Source organism: Geotrypetes seraphini, chromosome 6 (assembly GCF_902459505.1).
Source record: "Geotrypetes seraphini chromosome 6, aGeoSer1.1, whole genome shotgun sequence".
In the NCBI taxonomy this organism is placed as follows: Eukaryota; Metazoa; Chordata; class Amphibia; order Gymnophiona; family Dermophiidae; genus Geotrypetes; species Geotrypetes seraphini.
In genome coordinates, this window is record NC_047089.1 from 141,532,401 (window position 1) to 141,549,574 (window position 17,174).

General features: G+C 40.0%; 1 protein-coding gene across 1 annotated transcript in view; it reads right to left on the minus strand.

The window, feature by feature from the left end:
- LOC117362913 (fibrous sheath-interacting protein 2-like) overlaps positions 1 to 17,174 on the minus strand; it is a 655,319-nt gene that overhangs the window by 140,162 nt on the left and 497,983 nt on the right. The gene's annotated exons all lie outside the window — the stretch shown is intronic.

Sequence of the window (17,174 nt, forward strand, 5' to 3'; positions counted from 1 at the left end):
TCCTTACAAATTGAGTTCTCCTCCAAGATTTTGGGAATACTTTTTGACTCTTCCCTTACGTTTAATGATCAGATAAACTCTCTGGTTAAGAAATGTTTTTTTTTAAACTTACGAATGCTGAGGAATGTTAGATCTCTTTTTCATCAACGTCACTTTTCTGTTCTGGTCCAATCAATTGTACTTTCTCGGCTAGATTATTGTAATGCTATTTATCTTGGCATCACAAAGATACTAATAATAATAATTTATTTCTTATATACCGCTATACCGTGACGTTTGAAGCGGTTTACAAGATCTGTCTTCAAAGGCTACAATTGATTCAGAATACTGCTGCGAAGTTGATTTATGGAAAAAGCAAATTCGACAATGTGACTCCCTTGCTTTTGAGCCTTCATTGGCTCCCAGTTTATCTCAGAATTCAGTTTAAATATATATGTATTATTTTTAAATTGTATATTGTATTTTTAGTCCTCTTGTTCCTCTTCTATGGAATGTTTATAGATTTTTATATGCGAGAGGTACTCAACAATTTAAAACTTTCCCTCCCTTCCAAGAAAGAAATTAAAGGAATCAAGAATTTCAGCCTCTCTTTGGCTTTTAAATTCTCCCAATTATGGAATGATCTCCCTTTGATTTTGAGGTGTCTTGGTTCCTTCTAATCTTTTTGTAAATCCTTGAAAACTTTTCTATTTGCTAAACACTTTGAAAATTAATTTCCATGTATTGTAGTATTTTTTAAAATTAATTTATTGTTAACTGTGTCAAGCTTCCCATGGTTGAAGATCCGGTATATACGGCTAAGTTTTAGTTTAGCTTAGCAAGTTGGGTGTAAAGGGACCTACGTTTGAGGCTGTTGATGTGCAATCTGTCATTTTGTTAGAATTTTAAACAACTTCCTTAAGTCTGTTTTTTCTACCCCAATCATATCTGAGCAATATTTTCATTTATTTTGTTTTGTCCGTTATAATATGCATATTGTTTCCTCTGTCTCTAATTTTCTCCAAGCTCATTCTAAGATTTCAGCATTCTCTTTTCAGGCTTCTCAGTTCTGCTGAGTACCACCGTTTCTTTTCGCTTCTAGGTACTTTCTTTTTCACTAGTGGAGCTATTAAATCTAATGTGATTTCTATAGATTCCGTCCATTTTTTATGATTTTGGTCTGGGATTGGGTTTGTCCTTTGTAAAGAGGGTCCCAGCTTCTCTCAGAACATTTGGGCTTCAATTTTCCCTTCAGATTTAATTATTTTTTTTCTATTTGGTCTTTGATTGGTGTGTGATGTTTCGCAATTTAAGGTGAATCTAATTCTAGAATGTTGCCTGCCTGAGTAAGACCTGGGTTTCAGCGTCTCTCTCTTATATTTTTAACTTTTTAGTTATATTTTGTTTTCTTTGTTGGTTTCCAGTTTTATTTTGTTCCTTTCATATACCTTATTCATAGTTTTACAAGGTTCTACACTTTTTTCTTTTAATTTTCACTCGGGCGTGTCTGAAAACATCTTGGAAAGGAGGATTTTGTCAGTTATAGAATCGCAGCATAACTGTCTACAAACCTAAAGGCCTAGAATGGTGCATTTTCAGCAGAGGCCCTTCCTGCATCCTTCCTTCCTTCCTTCCTTCCTTCTCCCCCGATTCAGTAGGGGATAACGGTGAGCACAAGTAGACGCCGAGGCCGCACCGAAACCAGCGGCAGGCAGCAGAAGCAGTGTGGGGACTTAAGAGCATAGCTCCACCTCTCCCCCGATCCAGCAGGGGCTAATGGTTGAGCACAAGGAGACGCCAGGGCCGCACCGAAACCAGAGACAGGCAGCAGAATCAGCAGCAGGGACTTAAGAGCACAGCTCCGCCCCTCCCCCGATCCAGCAGGGGATAACGGTGAGCACAAGGAGACGCCGGGCTGCAATGAAACCAACGGCTGGCAGCAGAAGCAGCAGCGGGGACTTAAGAGCACAGCTCCTCCCCTCCCCCGATCCAGAAGGGGCTAATTGGTTGAGCACGAAGATACACCGGGGCCATACCGAAACCAGCGGCAGGCAGCAGAATCAGCAGTAGGGTCTTAAGAGCACAGTTCAGCCCCTCCCCCGATCCAGCAGGGGATAACGATGAGCATAAGGAGCTGCCGGAGCCGCGCCAAAAAGAGCGGCAGGCAGCAGAAGCAGCGGCGGGGACTTAAGAGCACAGCTCCACCCCTCCCCCAATCCAGCAGGGGCTAACGGTTAAGCACGAGAAGACGCTGGGGCCGCACCGAAATCAGCGGCAGACAGCAGAATCAGCAGCAGGGACTTAATGAGCACAGCTCCTCCCCTCCCCCGATCCATCAGGGGATAACGGTGAGCACAAGGAGACGCCGGGGCCACACCGAAACCAGCAGCAGGCAGCAAAAGTAGTGGCAGAGACTTAAGAGCACAGCTCCACCCCTCCCCCGATCCAGCAGGGTTCTATACCATACTAGAAATCGGATCTGAGAATGGTGGCAGTTTACCGTTTAATGCAGCTGATGCACCAAGATGATAGTGGCGGTTGTCTGGCTGTTGCAGAGGTCATCTGATCCAAATGACATGCCTGCATTTTAGCATTGCATTGACTCTGATCCAAATGACTAGCCTGCATTTTGGCACTCATTATTACTTCCTAGGAAACCTCATGGCTGAAATATTGTGTGTTGGCTAGGCTGCATACGTCAGGGCTTAAGGAGCATACAAGCTTTCGCTCCATGGCATATCATCTTTATGAACTTCTAACATCAGATCCTATTGTCTGACTGGAATTTACTTTATTTCATTTATTTTCTCAGGTACTTTAGCTAGATTGTGAACCTTCGGGACAGCTAGGGAAATCCAAAGTACCATTTTTATTTATTTTATTTTAATGTATCTGTAATCTATCTTCATTGTAAACCGCTTTGAACCTCACGGTATAGCGGTATATAAGAAATAAAATCAAAAATCAAAAAAAAAAAAAAAAAATATATATATATATAAATAGTGGTCTAGCCATATTAATGATAACCATTCAATAAAAGGGACAGCAGTTTTGGATTATTTGCTGTAACCATATCTAGTTAGTGGCCTTTTTTATGAGTAGGGACAGTTTTGTGTATACAAATGAGATATTGTAAAGGTATTGGTTAAGTTCCTTAACATAGTCATTTAGAATGTTTTCTAATGGTAGGTTGAAGTCACTGAGAAGTAGTGCTGCTCGATTCACGATTCGAATCAATTCACCCGATTAATTAAAAAAAAAAAAAATCAGCCTCCCAATTCAGTGACTGACCCTCCCCCCTCTCCCCTAAAGCAGGAGCGGAAGCACTACCTCTTGCAGGCCGGCCGCTGCCGCTCCTGCTTTAGAGGGCGAGGGGGGAGGTTCAGTTGGGAAGTGCTGGTGGACTGTCTTCCTCTTACTGTAGCTCTAGTATCTGGGTCCTCCTTACCAATTGAGTTCTCTGCTAAGATGCTGGGAGTCCTTTTTGATTCCTCTCTTTCCTTTAAGGACCAAATAAATTCCTTGGTCATGAAAAGCTTCTTTAGTTTGCGAATGCTGAGGAAGGTTAGACATCTTTTTCATCACCGTCATTTTTCTATCTTAGTTCAATCAATTATATTATCTTGTCTTGATTACTGTAACGCTATCTACCTTGGCATTACAAAAATTTGTCTTCATAGATTACAATTAATTCAGAATACTGCTGCGAAGCTGATCTTTGGAAAACATAAATTTGACCATGTGACCCCTTTGCTTCAGAGTTTTCATTGGCTCCCGGTTTATTTTAAGAATTCAATATAAATGCGCTTGTATTTCTTTAAAAGTTCTACATGGTATCTTTAATACTCTTATTCCTTTATTTTGGAATGCTTACCAATTCTCCTTTGCAAGAGGTATCCAACAATTTAAACTCTCCTTTCCTTCTAAAAAAAAGGGATTAAAGGAGTCAAGATCTTCAGTCAACCTTTGGTCTTTAAACTCTCAACTCTGGAATGATATCCCCTTTCTTTTAAGGAGTTCCAGTTCATTCCAATTTTTCTGTAAATCTTTAAAAACTACTCTCAGAGTCTGACCATGAAAGACCAGGTAGACTCCTTGATTATAATGATATTTCTCACCCTCTGGAAGCTTCGGTCCATCAGAGGTCCATCAGATTCTGGTACAATCCCTCATACTGAATCAACTCGATTATTGTAACATCGTCTACTTGGCACTCTCCCAGAAGAATATGCGGCAATTGCAACTGGTACAAAATGCAGCAGTTAGATTACTTTATGGACTGAAGAAGATTGATCACGTAACACCTTCCTATCGACTTCTACACTGACTACCGATGGAAGCAAGTGTGAAGTTCAAGTTTGGTTGTTTTTGCTTTAAGGTACTTTACGGCTTAGCCTCTAAATATATAACAGACCTTTTCTCTTTCACAACCAACAGACATAGGAGAAGTTCACATCCAAACTTTGTTTCTCCACCGGTTAGAGGTTGTAAATTCAAAAGTCATCACCAACATCTTTTCTCACATCAAGCAGCATTATGGGGGTAAAGATCTAGAACAACTGCTCGAGCCTACTACTTATTGGGAATTCAGGAAACGCCTAAAAACACATCTGTTCCTGAAATATTTAGGTAACTGACCTATTCAATCTTAGTCCTCAACAAATGATCTTTAGAACTGTAATTCACTAACTCTAAACTATGCTTATTCCACTCAATCTGTAATACCCTTTAATCATTGTAAACCGCATAGAACTTCACGGTCCTGCGGTATATAAACTGTTATTATTATTATTCTATTTGCCAAACATTCTGAAAATTAATTCTTTTGAAATTTTGCTATTATCTTCTATTTATCATTTGTAAATCATTCCCTGTTTATTTAATTGCTGTAAACTGAGTCGAGCTTTCTCAGAATGATGACTCGGTATACAAAGTTAAGCTTTAGTTTAGTTTGACGTTGTTGAAGAAGAAACGCCCTGAGTTGTACAGTATCTAGGAGAGCTCCAATGAACTGAAGAGTCTGAGAAGGCTGCAATTGAGATTTGGGGAAGTTGATTTCTAATCCCAAATATTGCAGGAACAATATACTCTGTTGTGTCGCTACAGTATCCCCTCGAGATGAAGGATCTTTGATGAGCCAATTGTTCACATAGAGAAAGACTTGAAAACCGTGAATTCTCAAGGCCGCTGCCGTCACCACCAGGAACTTGGTGAAAACTCTGGGAGATAATACAAGGCCAAAGGGCAGGACCATGTACTGGTATTGAAGATTTCCCACCTGAAATCTGAGAAATTTGCAAGAGGCTGGATGAATGGGAAATGAGTGTAAGCCTCCTTGAGGTCCAGAGAGCATAACCAGTTATTTTGATCCAGAAGGGGGTACAGAAATGCCAGAGACCGCATCCAAAATTTCTCTTTGACTAGAAATTTGTTGAGAGCTTCGAGGTCTAATATCGGGATGAGGAAATACTGGGAATAAAATCCCATGTTCTGCTGGTCCAAAGGTACCGTCTCGATGGCAATGAGAAGGAGAAGAGATTCGACTTCCTAATGAAGAAGAGAGGACTGCAGAGGGTTGGAAGGAAACTCTTGGAGGATGATCCGGAGGAATCTCGAGGAAATGAAGAGAATAACCTTCTTGAATGATATTGAGAACCCAGAGATCGGAGGTGATTAGCTGCCAACAAGCATGGAAATGTGTTAGATGACCTCCAATGGGACGAGGGAGAGGCAGAGTTATGTTGCTTGAGATTATGCTCTTGAGTAGTCAGTCAAAAAGGCTGATTCGACTTAGGAGCGGCAGAGGTCTGAGGCTTTTTAAGGACAATGGGAACAAGGCTTTCTTGTTGTGGCTTGGAGAGAGGAGTAGACTTAGGTGTATAATGCCTCTGATATAAAGCAGATGGTTTGAAAGACTTCGAGGCAGAGGATTTAGACTTAGGCCTGAGCAAATGAGTTAAACGACTTTTCATGCTCTGAAAGTTTTTAGTTGTGAGGAGTAGTGGCTCGTGGCCAGTAGGGGGTGATGTTTATGGGACGGTAATGGAATGGATATCAGAACATGATGGTGCAGTATTTTTGTGGAGTTTTTCTACAAAAGTGCCTGGTTTTTTTTTTTTTTAATTTATTTTAGAAATTTTTACATTATTTAACAAGCATATCATCTTGTACAGAAAGTGCAATTAAGAAAACATAATATTAAACACAACATTAAAAAAACTTTTTATCCAAAAAAGAAGAAATAACTCTCAACTTAATCGCACACTAGTCCTCAAAATTAGGATCCAAGACTTAAGAAACGGAGTGATTTAAGGATACAAAATAACAACTAAAGAAAATCACATTATCTGATAATGAAAAGGAGCTAATTATTCCTTGGACGCTGATTTTCCTTCATTCCCAAGGCGCTTCGTGGAGAGGAAGGCTGTCAAATGAGCTGATTCAAAGAACAAATATTTCAAAGTATGATACCTTACTACACATTTAAAAGGATATCTAAGGAAAAATAAACCCCCAATCTGGGTCACACCAGGTTTCAACATTAGAAATTCCCTTCTTCTCTTTTGAGTCTCCTTAGAGACATCCGGAAAAATTTGAATATGAAAACCCAGGAAGTCTGTGGTTCTATTTTTAAAGAAAAGTTTAAGGATCCAGTCTTTATCTGGAGCCAGAACTACAGTCAGTAGGAGAGTGGCTGGAATAGCCACTTAAGTGCCTGTTTTTTGTATGATTCTGGGTAATTCTAGTTAGATACAAGCATATGTGTTAGTTAAGGCTACGCCCAATAGAAGCGTACGACAAACTGGTGAATAAAAATCTGAATATGAATAAAGCTAAAGCCAGAAAAACACACTGCAAATTAATATAAGGGAAAGCATAATAATATCTTTTTATGTACTTTGCTATTAGGCTAGATCATGGAGGAAATCATAAAGGATACATGGACTCCATTTTGGTTCTCTGTTTTGCTATATCTTTTGTGTTTTGGAATCCATTTTGAGTCAGTGACCTTCTGTCTCTACTTTTTTTTGTTCAGAGTTTTTCCCGCTACTAGCATCGTGGTGTTAATTGATACCAGTTGTGCCTTAGGCTGGGAAGACGTATCCTAAACTGAGATATAACATTTATTAAATATGAATGAATTAAGTTATGAATGTATGGAATACTTGGCCAAGCAAATATGAATGAAGCAAATATGAATGTGTGGCTGTGTATTGAACAAAAGAATGGGTTTTGAAAAAACATATATATCTTTGCAACCTAAAGAAATCCTAAACATCTGGAAATGAGTAGCAGTCTCTAGTGTAGAGAGGGGGAGACCAGTCCCTCCTCCTCCTTTTCTAGGAAGGCTTCTGTGGGCTAGAGCCATGAAATTCGAACCTGTCAGCTTAGGGAGAGCTTTTTTTTCCTCTAAGGCTGAGAACTTTTCAGCACCTTTGAAACTTTTTCCTTTGTCTAACTTTTAAACACCTCCTTTGTTGATATTTATTGGTTGAGAAACTGATGATGTCACACTGAGCCAAACGTATATAATGAGAGTGTCGTGAGATCTTAAGGGAGCTCGTTATCAGAAAGCCAGCATTTTGGCAACTATAACGATCTCCCGCTAATGTAACGGCTAATTAATGCAATTATGCTGTATTCTTTTGGTGCCATGATTGAATATAAACACAATAAAATTGCTGGTAACTTTACGTTAGTGAAATTTTGATTTTTTATTATTTTTTCACACCTTTGAGCTTATGCGTCAAATTCCTATGCTCAGTTGCACTTTGAAAAGTATCTCCAAAATGTTCATCTCCAAGGCAAGGAATACTGGCTAAGTGATCCTGGAGGTTAGTGCCCATATCTGCTATCCTTAACCATGCCAGCCTCCTCATGGCTACAGACATTGCAGAAACTCTAGAAGACAGCTCAAAGGCATCATATGCTGCCTGAGTTGAGTGAGAGTACTGAATATGTGCTGAAACTCTGACTTCTTATGAGGTGGAAGATCCTTGAAATAATTTGGCATTTGTTTTACCAAAAACTTGAGATAACATGTAAAATAAAAATTATAATTGATGACTCTATTATCCAGCATGGAATTCTGGTATAGACGTCTCCCACATCTGTCCATTGTTCGACCTTCCCAGCCTGGGGGAACTGTGGCATAGACCTTAGAAGGAGCAGATTTCTTAAGAGTGGATTCAACTATGAGAGATTGATGAGAAAGTTGAGGTTTATCGAAACCAGGAATGGGAATGATCTTGTATTGAGAGTCCAGTTTTCTAGGAGCAGCTGGAACAGAATAAGGGGACTCCCAATTCTTATGAAGAGTTTTTTTCAGGATACCATGTAAAGGAGTTTGAGAAGCTCCTTAGAAGGATATTTGTAATCCATAGTTTCAAGAAACTCCGCTGAATATTTGGAATCTGCTTCTAATTTTACATCCATGTCTTTACTCATCTGTCTAATAAAGCGAGTAAAGGAAACCGGCTCAGAAGAAGAAGGTTCTCTGTGAGAAGTAGTACGAGAAGAGTACTCTGCCTGAGAATCATAAGCCTCTGTAGATGATGGAGATGCGCCCTTATCAGAATCCAAACGAAGATCTGTATCTACTGGAAGGAGAACGGTACTGGCATTTAACTTGGTACCGGTCCAATGAAACAGGCACTATAGACCTCTTAGACTTTTCCGAGCATTTGGGAGAAATTTGTTTGGATTTTGAAGAATGCTTTCCAGATTTAGAAGATCCAAGACATGGAGACGAATGCCTGGAACAAGTCCCAGAAGAATGAGGTTTCTTATGTGAATGCTTTGGAGAAGGAGATCTATGTCTTAAAGATCGATGTTTTGTAGAAGGAGATCAGTACCTTGAAGAACGGTGTCGAGAAGCATGGCTTGATGACGAAGATCAATGTCGAGAAAGGTGCGGTACTAGGGAGGCAGTAGTGGTACCTGCATCTCGAATGGGGCAACATTCAGGCTGGACCAGTACTGGAGGAGCCGACATGGGGGTGACAAGCTAGAACATGTCCCTGGACTCCAACTGAAAGAGAGCATCGAGCTTCTCTCTAAAAGCCTGCACTAATACCTGTGGCTTGGGCGCCGGTATCAACGGTGCTGTGGCTTGCTCCGGAGAGGATGACATGAAGATGCATCCTTCGAAGTTGAAGTTAATTCTTCTTGGCCAGTATGACTAGACTTAGTGGCCTGAGACCCCGTCTGGGAAGCTAGTGACTTCTTAGCTGGCTTATCTGATGGAGATATATCCTGTGACACTGGCACGGAAGCTGGTACTTCGGTCGATGGCGATGCCTTCGATGTTGATGGCTTGGACAGTGTTGAAGGTACCTGCGAAGTATCCATGGTACCGAAAATAAGTTTTTGTTGGAGAAAGCAGTTCTTAATGGAGCACTTCTGCAAGTTCGAACAGCATGTACATGACTCCACACGATGGTCTGGGCCCAGGCACTGAATAGACCACTTCTGTGGATCAGTTAAAGAAATAGTGCGCTGGCATCTACCACACTTCTAGAAGCCAGTAAATGGGTGGGACATGGAAGGGAAAAACCCGCCTCAGCCAAATCAAAACTTGAAGGGCTGAGGCAGAGACAAAGGCCCCACCATCAAAAATGGCTTTGAAAAAAAGTAATTTTTTTTTTTGTATTTTTATTTAGCAAGAAAAAAAGAAAAGTATAGAAGAAAAATTAGAAAATCAAGCGAGCGGGAAGGCAAACTAAAAAGGAGACCATTTCACACACCACTTTGTAGCTCCACAGAAAACTGAGAACTGAAGAGCTATGCACCTACATCGGGTGGTGCGGTCAGTTGTGAACTTTCTAAAGTTCTTAAAGTGCAAGAGCGCTTTAGCAGCTGTCTGTACTGGGGCTCCGTGGATGATGTCACCCATATGTGAGAATATGCTGCCTGCTTGTCCTGGGATAAACTGCCTTTTCTGAATTCAGTGGGTTCAATGTGTCTTTTTACCAGTTTTCCTCTTTTCCAAGTTTGTTCCTTTTCTATAGCATTTATAATAAGTTACGTGAGCTCAAGAAAAAGAGATTTTCATCTCTTGTGTGTAAGATTTTCCAAAATTCCTTCTTTGGAATTATTGTGTTTCATTATTGGAGAGGTCACTCGGTGAACTGGTGCTCTGTCAGGTTTTCCTCTGCTGCACAAGTTGATGCATAAAGAAGCATGCCTTTGGCTTAATAGGTCATGGCTGATGTCAGGGGGAGTGATCTCCCATGCCTGGAGAGCTTGTTCCAGCTTCCTCCACTGGCCAACACTCATTTTGGTGCCTCAAATTTTAGACCTGTTTCTGGGTATATTTGACCTGCTGATTCCTAAAATGGCACCAGTTTTCTCCTATCAGTTCTAGTTTTGGAGATACAGAACATAGTAACATAGTAAATGACGGCATAGTAAATGACAGCAGTAAATAGTCCATCCAGTCTGCCCAACAATACATGCTCTATACATTAAGGCCCAGATTCTCTAAAAGTGCGTCCCGATTTTAGGCAGCTGTAGGCATCCTACAGCTGTCTAATCAGCCAATCGGGATGCACGTTTTTTTAAAAAAAATGCTCCCCAGGCAGGCCTGAAGGCGCCTCCGGGAGCCTAGGGAGACCCGCAAGATGCCTAAGCTCGTCTAAGGGCCTTAGGCGGGCCTTAGGCTGAACCTAGGCGGCCCTACGCGTCTCCCTAGTAGATGAGAAGCTTAAAAATGTAGGCCAGCAAAATGCTGGTCTACATTGTAAGTAAACGCGGCCGCTATACTTATCGCGGCAAGAGATCTCTCTGCCGCTATAAGTATAGCGGGCCGTGGCCCTTGACCGATCACTGGCAGGAGGGTGCCCAAACCCTCCTGCCCGAAGACGCACCCCCCCCCAACACTACCGACTGCCCCACCCCGACATTACCGATCCCCCCCCCGACAATATCGGTCGCTGGCAGGAGGGTGCCCAATCCCTCCTGCCCAAAGACGCACCCCCCCCCTGGCGCTAACAACCCCCACTCCACCAAACCTGTTTTTACAGATGGGTCTTGCACGTCGAGCAAGCAGACACGCCTCGTCGAAATGAGGCGGGCCCGCCCCTTCCTGGACCATCCCGCCGAAGCCTAAGGCCTGATTGGCCCAGGCTCTAGAAGCCTGGACCAATCAGGCCTTAGGCATAGCGGGTCCGCCCATCCCCACTTAATCTAAGGTCTGATTGGGCCAGAAACCCAGAGTTCTACCAGGTAGTGTGCTTAAGTTCTATCTACTGGAGTCTCCATCAAAGTTCACGCCAGTGATCGGTCAGGGGGCCACGGCCCGCTATACTTATAGCGGCAGAGAGATCCCTTGCCGCGATAAGTGTAGCGGGCCGTGTCTAATCTAACCCGATTCTCTAACCTGCGTCTGTAACATGGACGCCGGTTACAGAATCGGGGTTTAGTTTAGGCCGATTCTGAATAGGACGCCTCTCCCGGGCGTCCTATACAGAATCAGGGCCTAGGTGTCTTGCGGACCTCGCCTTCAATATAGGCGGCCTGCCTGGGGAGCATTTTTTTTTTTAAAAACGTGCATCCCGATTGGCTGATTAGACAGCTGTAGGACACCTACAGCTGCCTAAAATCGGGACGCACTTTTAGAGAATCTGGGCCTAATAGTTTAATTTAAATGGTCCTTTTACTTAGATATTTTTTGGGCCAGAAACCCAGAGTTCTACCAGGTAGTGTGCTTAAGTTCTATCTACTGGAGTCTCCATCAAAGTTCACTCCAGCCCATCTAAACCATCCCAGCCATTGAATACCTATTATTTTCTAATTAGAGATGCTCTGTGTTCATCCCATGCTTGATTGAACTCTGTCACTGTTTTCCTCCCTCTGGAGCTCATTCCAGGCATCAACCACCTTCTCCGTAAACATAACAGAAGAACATAAGCAATGCCTCTGCTGGGTCAGACCTGGGGTCCATCGTGCCCAGCAGTCCGCTCACGCGGCGGCCCAACAGGTCCAGGACCTGTGCAGTGATCCTCTATTTATACCCTTCTATCCCCCTTTCCAGCAGGAAATTGTCCAATCCTTTCTTAAACCCCAGTATTGTACTCTGCCCTATTACGTCCTCTGGAAGCGTATTCCATGTGTTCAGCACACGCTGGGTAAAGAAGAACTTCCTAGCATTTGTTTTGAATCTGTCCCCTTTCAACTTTTCCGAATGCCCTCTTGTTCTTTTATTTTTTGAAAGTTTGAAGAATCTGTCCCTCTCTACTCTCTCTATGCCCCTCATGATCCTATAAGTCTCTATCATATCCCCTCTAAGTCTCCTCTTCTCCAGGGAAAATAGACCCAGTTTCTCCAATCTCTCAGCGTATGAAAGGTTTTCCATCCCTTTTATCAGATGCGTCACTCTCCTCTGAACTCTCTCGAGTAACGCCATATCCTCTTGAGTCTACCACCCCTCAATGTCAAATTATGCCCTCTGGTTTTACCATTTTCCTTTCTCTGGAAAAGATTTTGTTCTACGTTAATACCGTTCAAGTATTTAAACATCTAAATGATATCGCCTCCCTCCTTTCCTCTAGTCTAGGGTATACATATTCAGGGCTTCCAGCCTCTCCTCATATGTCTTTTGGTGCAGACCTCCTACCATTTTCATCGCCTTCCTCTGGACCACTTCAGTCTTCTTATATCCTTTGCCAGATACAGTCTCCAAAATTGAACACAATACTCCAAGTGGAGCCTCAACACCTTCTTTCTTCTACTGGTTGCACCTCTCTATACAACCTAGCATCCTTCTGGCAACAGCCACTGCCTTTTCACACAGTTTCTTTGTTTTTAGATCTTAAGAAACTATCATCCCAAGGTCCTTCTCCACATCTGTTCACATCAGTCTCTCATCTCCCAGTATATATGGATCCTTCCAATGTCTAACCCCCAAATGTGCCATATACTACTCTTCACTCTGTTCGCCCATTAAAAAAATCAGGATATTTTAATGTCTTTTAAGCATGAAGGAAACATTAAAAATTAAAAGAAAATCAGGTTATTTTAATATCTTTTAAGCATGAAGGAAACATTAAAAATTAAAAGAAAACTCCACAAGTTTATGATACAAACTTTCCAGTCATTCAACACAATAAGAAGTTCCTTTTGTAAGACTTCCGAGAGTGGGATCTGCCAGGACAATCCAACAAAAGATTCCAACAATAGTCTGCCATCATGTCTACATCCCATCTTCCTTGGTATCTGGCTTCCATTGTTTTTATGTCTTGGTGAAATCTTTTACCTTATTTTTCGCTTAAGTCACCAAGGTTCTCTGGAAAGCAATCTAAGTGCCTGTGCAGATAATGGACTTTATCACTCATGTTACAGCCAAGCCTGTTGAAATGAAAGAGCATATCCTCTTGTTCACGGTTCAAGGTTTATTAATATTTGATGTATCGCTGAATCTGTTTACAAAGCGATGCACACAAGTAAAAAAGGGATAAGATTATAAAGATACAAATTAAAAATTTGTTAACATCAAATTTTAGACAAGACAGACTTGAACTGGGGAGGGAAGAAGGGCAAAGGTTACATCTGTTATATCGAGAAAAACAAATATGGAAAAAACAGAAGGAAAGGGGGGTAGTTAAAAAATTAAAAAATAATAATATTAATATTGAGTATAAAAAGCATCTTTAAAAAGGTGCGTTTTTAAGGATTTTTTAAAAGAAAGAAGATCTTTTTCATTTTTAATATGTTGTGGCAGAGAGTTCCACCATTGTGGGCCCATAACAGAAAACATATCTGATCTTCTTGTACCTATTGTTTTCAGGGAAGGTATAGCTAGTAAGTATTGAGAGGATGATCTGAGTGAGCGTACTGGATTATGAGGAATTAACATTCTTGCTATAAACTGAGGCTCGTTGTGGGCTAGGGTTTTAAATATAAGCAGCATGACCTTAAATAGAATGCGATGGCTGATAGGAAGCCAATGAGCATCGATAAATAGTGGCGTAACATGATCATATTTCCTAGCGTTATAGATCAATTTAATGGCAGTATTTTGAATGATTTGAAGACGTCGTTTTTCTTTTTGAGAGATGTTGAGTAATAAGGAGTTACAGTAATCTATTTTAGCTATAACTAGTGAGTGGATCAGAATGTTACGCGATTTAGGCTCAAGAAATTTGGCGATTGATCTTATTAATCGCAGTTTATAAAAGCAAGATTTGACTATATTATTAATATGATCATGGAATATCAATTTATCGTCAATTATAACCCCTAAATTTTTTTAATTGGGGACAATTTCTATAGTGTTATTATTAAGAACGAATGGCATTTTAAGGATTATGTCATTTTTCCAGTTAAAAATCATGGTTTTTGTTTTTTTGATATTTTAACGCTAATTTGTTCTTGTTGAGCCAGTTTTGAACTAATTCAAGTTTTTTATTTATGGACATAATGTCTTCATGATTTTCGGGGTCAAAAGAATGCATTAATTGGATATCATCTGCATATGAAAAAGAGGTAAAACCAACTGACTGGCAAAGACTCAATAATGGAGAAAGAAAAATATTAAATAAAAGAGGCGATAAAATTGATCCTTGAGGAATTCCAAAGGATGTGGAGTAAGAGTTAGAGTATTCATTATTGAATCTAACTAAAGAAGTACGGTTAGTGAGATATGAAGTAAACCAGTTGAGAACTTGATCACAAATGCCTATTGATTCAAGTCGGCTAAGCAGGAGATCATGATCAATTGTGTCAAATGCAGCAGAGATATCTAGCGAAAAAAGAGCGACTGATTTGTGATGGTCTAACAAATAATGGATATTATTTGTTAAACCAATCATTGAATATTCGGTATTATGACATTTACGAAAACCTGTTTGGTTGGGGTGCAAGACATTGGTTGATTTAATGAAATCAGATACCTGGTTAAATATCAGTTTTTCGGTCAGTTTGGCTAAAAAGGGGATGTTTGCAATTGGTCGGTAATTTGTGGGATCACTATTACTGATTTTATGGTCTTTCAGTAATGGAGTAATAATAGCAGTTTTCCAAGGGGTAGAAACTGAAGCAGTAAGCAAGCTTTTTAAAACAATTGAGTGGATGATGGGTCCAAGGTGATGAAGAAATTTTTTTATGTAAAATGGAGGAAAAATTTCGGATCCAGAGCTTTTTAAGTTAATTTGAGAAAAAAGTGTTTCGATATCGTTAAGAGAGGGCAGTTTAAAATTTGAACATTTAGCTGTTGGGACGAGCTCATTATGGTTTATGCTCGCGGCACTATTTATTGTACTGGGGAAAAATGTGTTTCGGATGTTTTTTATTTTCTGGTTGAATGCATCAGCTATGTCTTGTGTGTTCAAAGAAATTGTCTGGGGTGATGTAATATTTCTTTTATTATGTGGTGAAATGGATTTTAAAATATTATACAAAGTAGCAGAATTTCTTGCTTTATCAATTTTATCTGAATAAAATTGATTTTTTGCCTGATTGATTTTTATTTTATAAATAGCTGCCTTTTCTTTAAAGTTTCGTAGGTTTATTAAAGATTTAGTATGTCGCCATTTTCTTTCAAGGGAGCGAAGCTATTTTTTTATAAGGAGGAGTTCAGCTGTATACCATGGATTAGAAATTTTACGTAACGATATGGATTTAGAAATTATTGGTACTTTGCTGTCTAAGAGTAGTTGTAGAGAGGAATTCCAGAGAAACAGTTGATCTTCGATTGAATTAGACGTAGCATTGATAGAGGGTAGGTCAAAAAATGGTAAGATATCAGTGTTATCTAAGCTGGAAAAATCACGATATGAGATTAGCTTAGATTCCGATTGAGTTTTGTGCGTTATTAATTTATAGGAATGAAGAATAACAGATATAAAATAATGATCAGACCAAGGTACTGGGGTGGCTAATGGAACAGAGCATTCAAAGTAGTGAGATATGGGAGAGAATATCATGTCTAAAGTATGATTAGCCGAATGGGTCGGGCCAGCTATAATTGAATGCAAATTTAAAGGTTGAAGAATGTTTAATATATCCTGGGTATTAGTATCAGAAGGATTATCAAAATGAATGTTGAAATCACTAAGACCAGAGGGAACGATGTAGTTGAACAAAAGTCAAAAATTAGGTCTTGAAGTAATGTTATTTTATTTTGCCCTACTGGTGGAGGAACATATAATAATAGGAAATTGAGATAAATTTATGAGTTAAGTTTAAGGTGAAGATATTCAATGATGCTATTTCCTTTGGAGTGATCAATGAAATTAATAAGGTTGGTTTGAAATATGATGGCTAGCCTTTACGATTTTCGTGATGGTTACAGAGATAATCGTAGTTATCAGGGCAGCAATAAGAGAGATAAGCTTCTTCGCCTTCAGAAAGCCAAGTTTCGGTAATGAAAAGTATGTGTAAACCCTGATGAAGAATTGAGTCTTTTAAAAGATGATATTTATTCTTAAGAGATCTAACGTTAATGAGACTGAGCTTTAAATTTTTGTTTTTTAAGGAAAGATATAAAGGATTAGTTAAGGCGGTGTTTACTGTAGTAGGGTTAGTAGGAGGAGATGAGATAGGAATTTCTAACAAGTAAGGTTGTCGGTGTGTTAAAGTTGTATATTTAGGGGGGGGCGATGGCCCCAGAAAACTGGGATATTGTTAGTAAGAGAGGTTGAAGACATGCTGCAGATAAATATAACAGTTCAATAAAAAGTAAGCAGAATGAAATTAGAATTGTATACCTAAATTGTTGGTTAAATAAAGCCTGGTTATGAGTGAAGGGCACTGCTGGATGTTTGTATCTATTGGCAACAAGAACAAATGAAGATCAGACACATGATTTGATTTCTTTCACTGATGCTATGAAATGTGAGTCATTTATAAGTTGTCTGATATGTGGACCATCAAAAATTCCTGCCTTCAGTTTTTCCATGGTAAGTCCAGGTAACATATGAACTATATATTCAATGCACAAACAAGTTTCAAGTTTATGTAGTGCTGGCAGTTTGATTCTATCTCCACCAAATATTCCCTCGGAGGCCAATCTTTTTTTGTCCAATGTTCATGTTTGGCTCTACTATCCCAAAGGCATAAATTCAACCATATCTAAGAAATTAGAGCTGATGTGGTCTGTCCAATGCAATGTTCTGAATCAGCTCTCCAAATAACTTCAGAAACAAATAAGAAACTCAAGGCACCAAGAAAAAATTTTTTTTTTGTTGGCCTGTGTT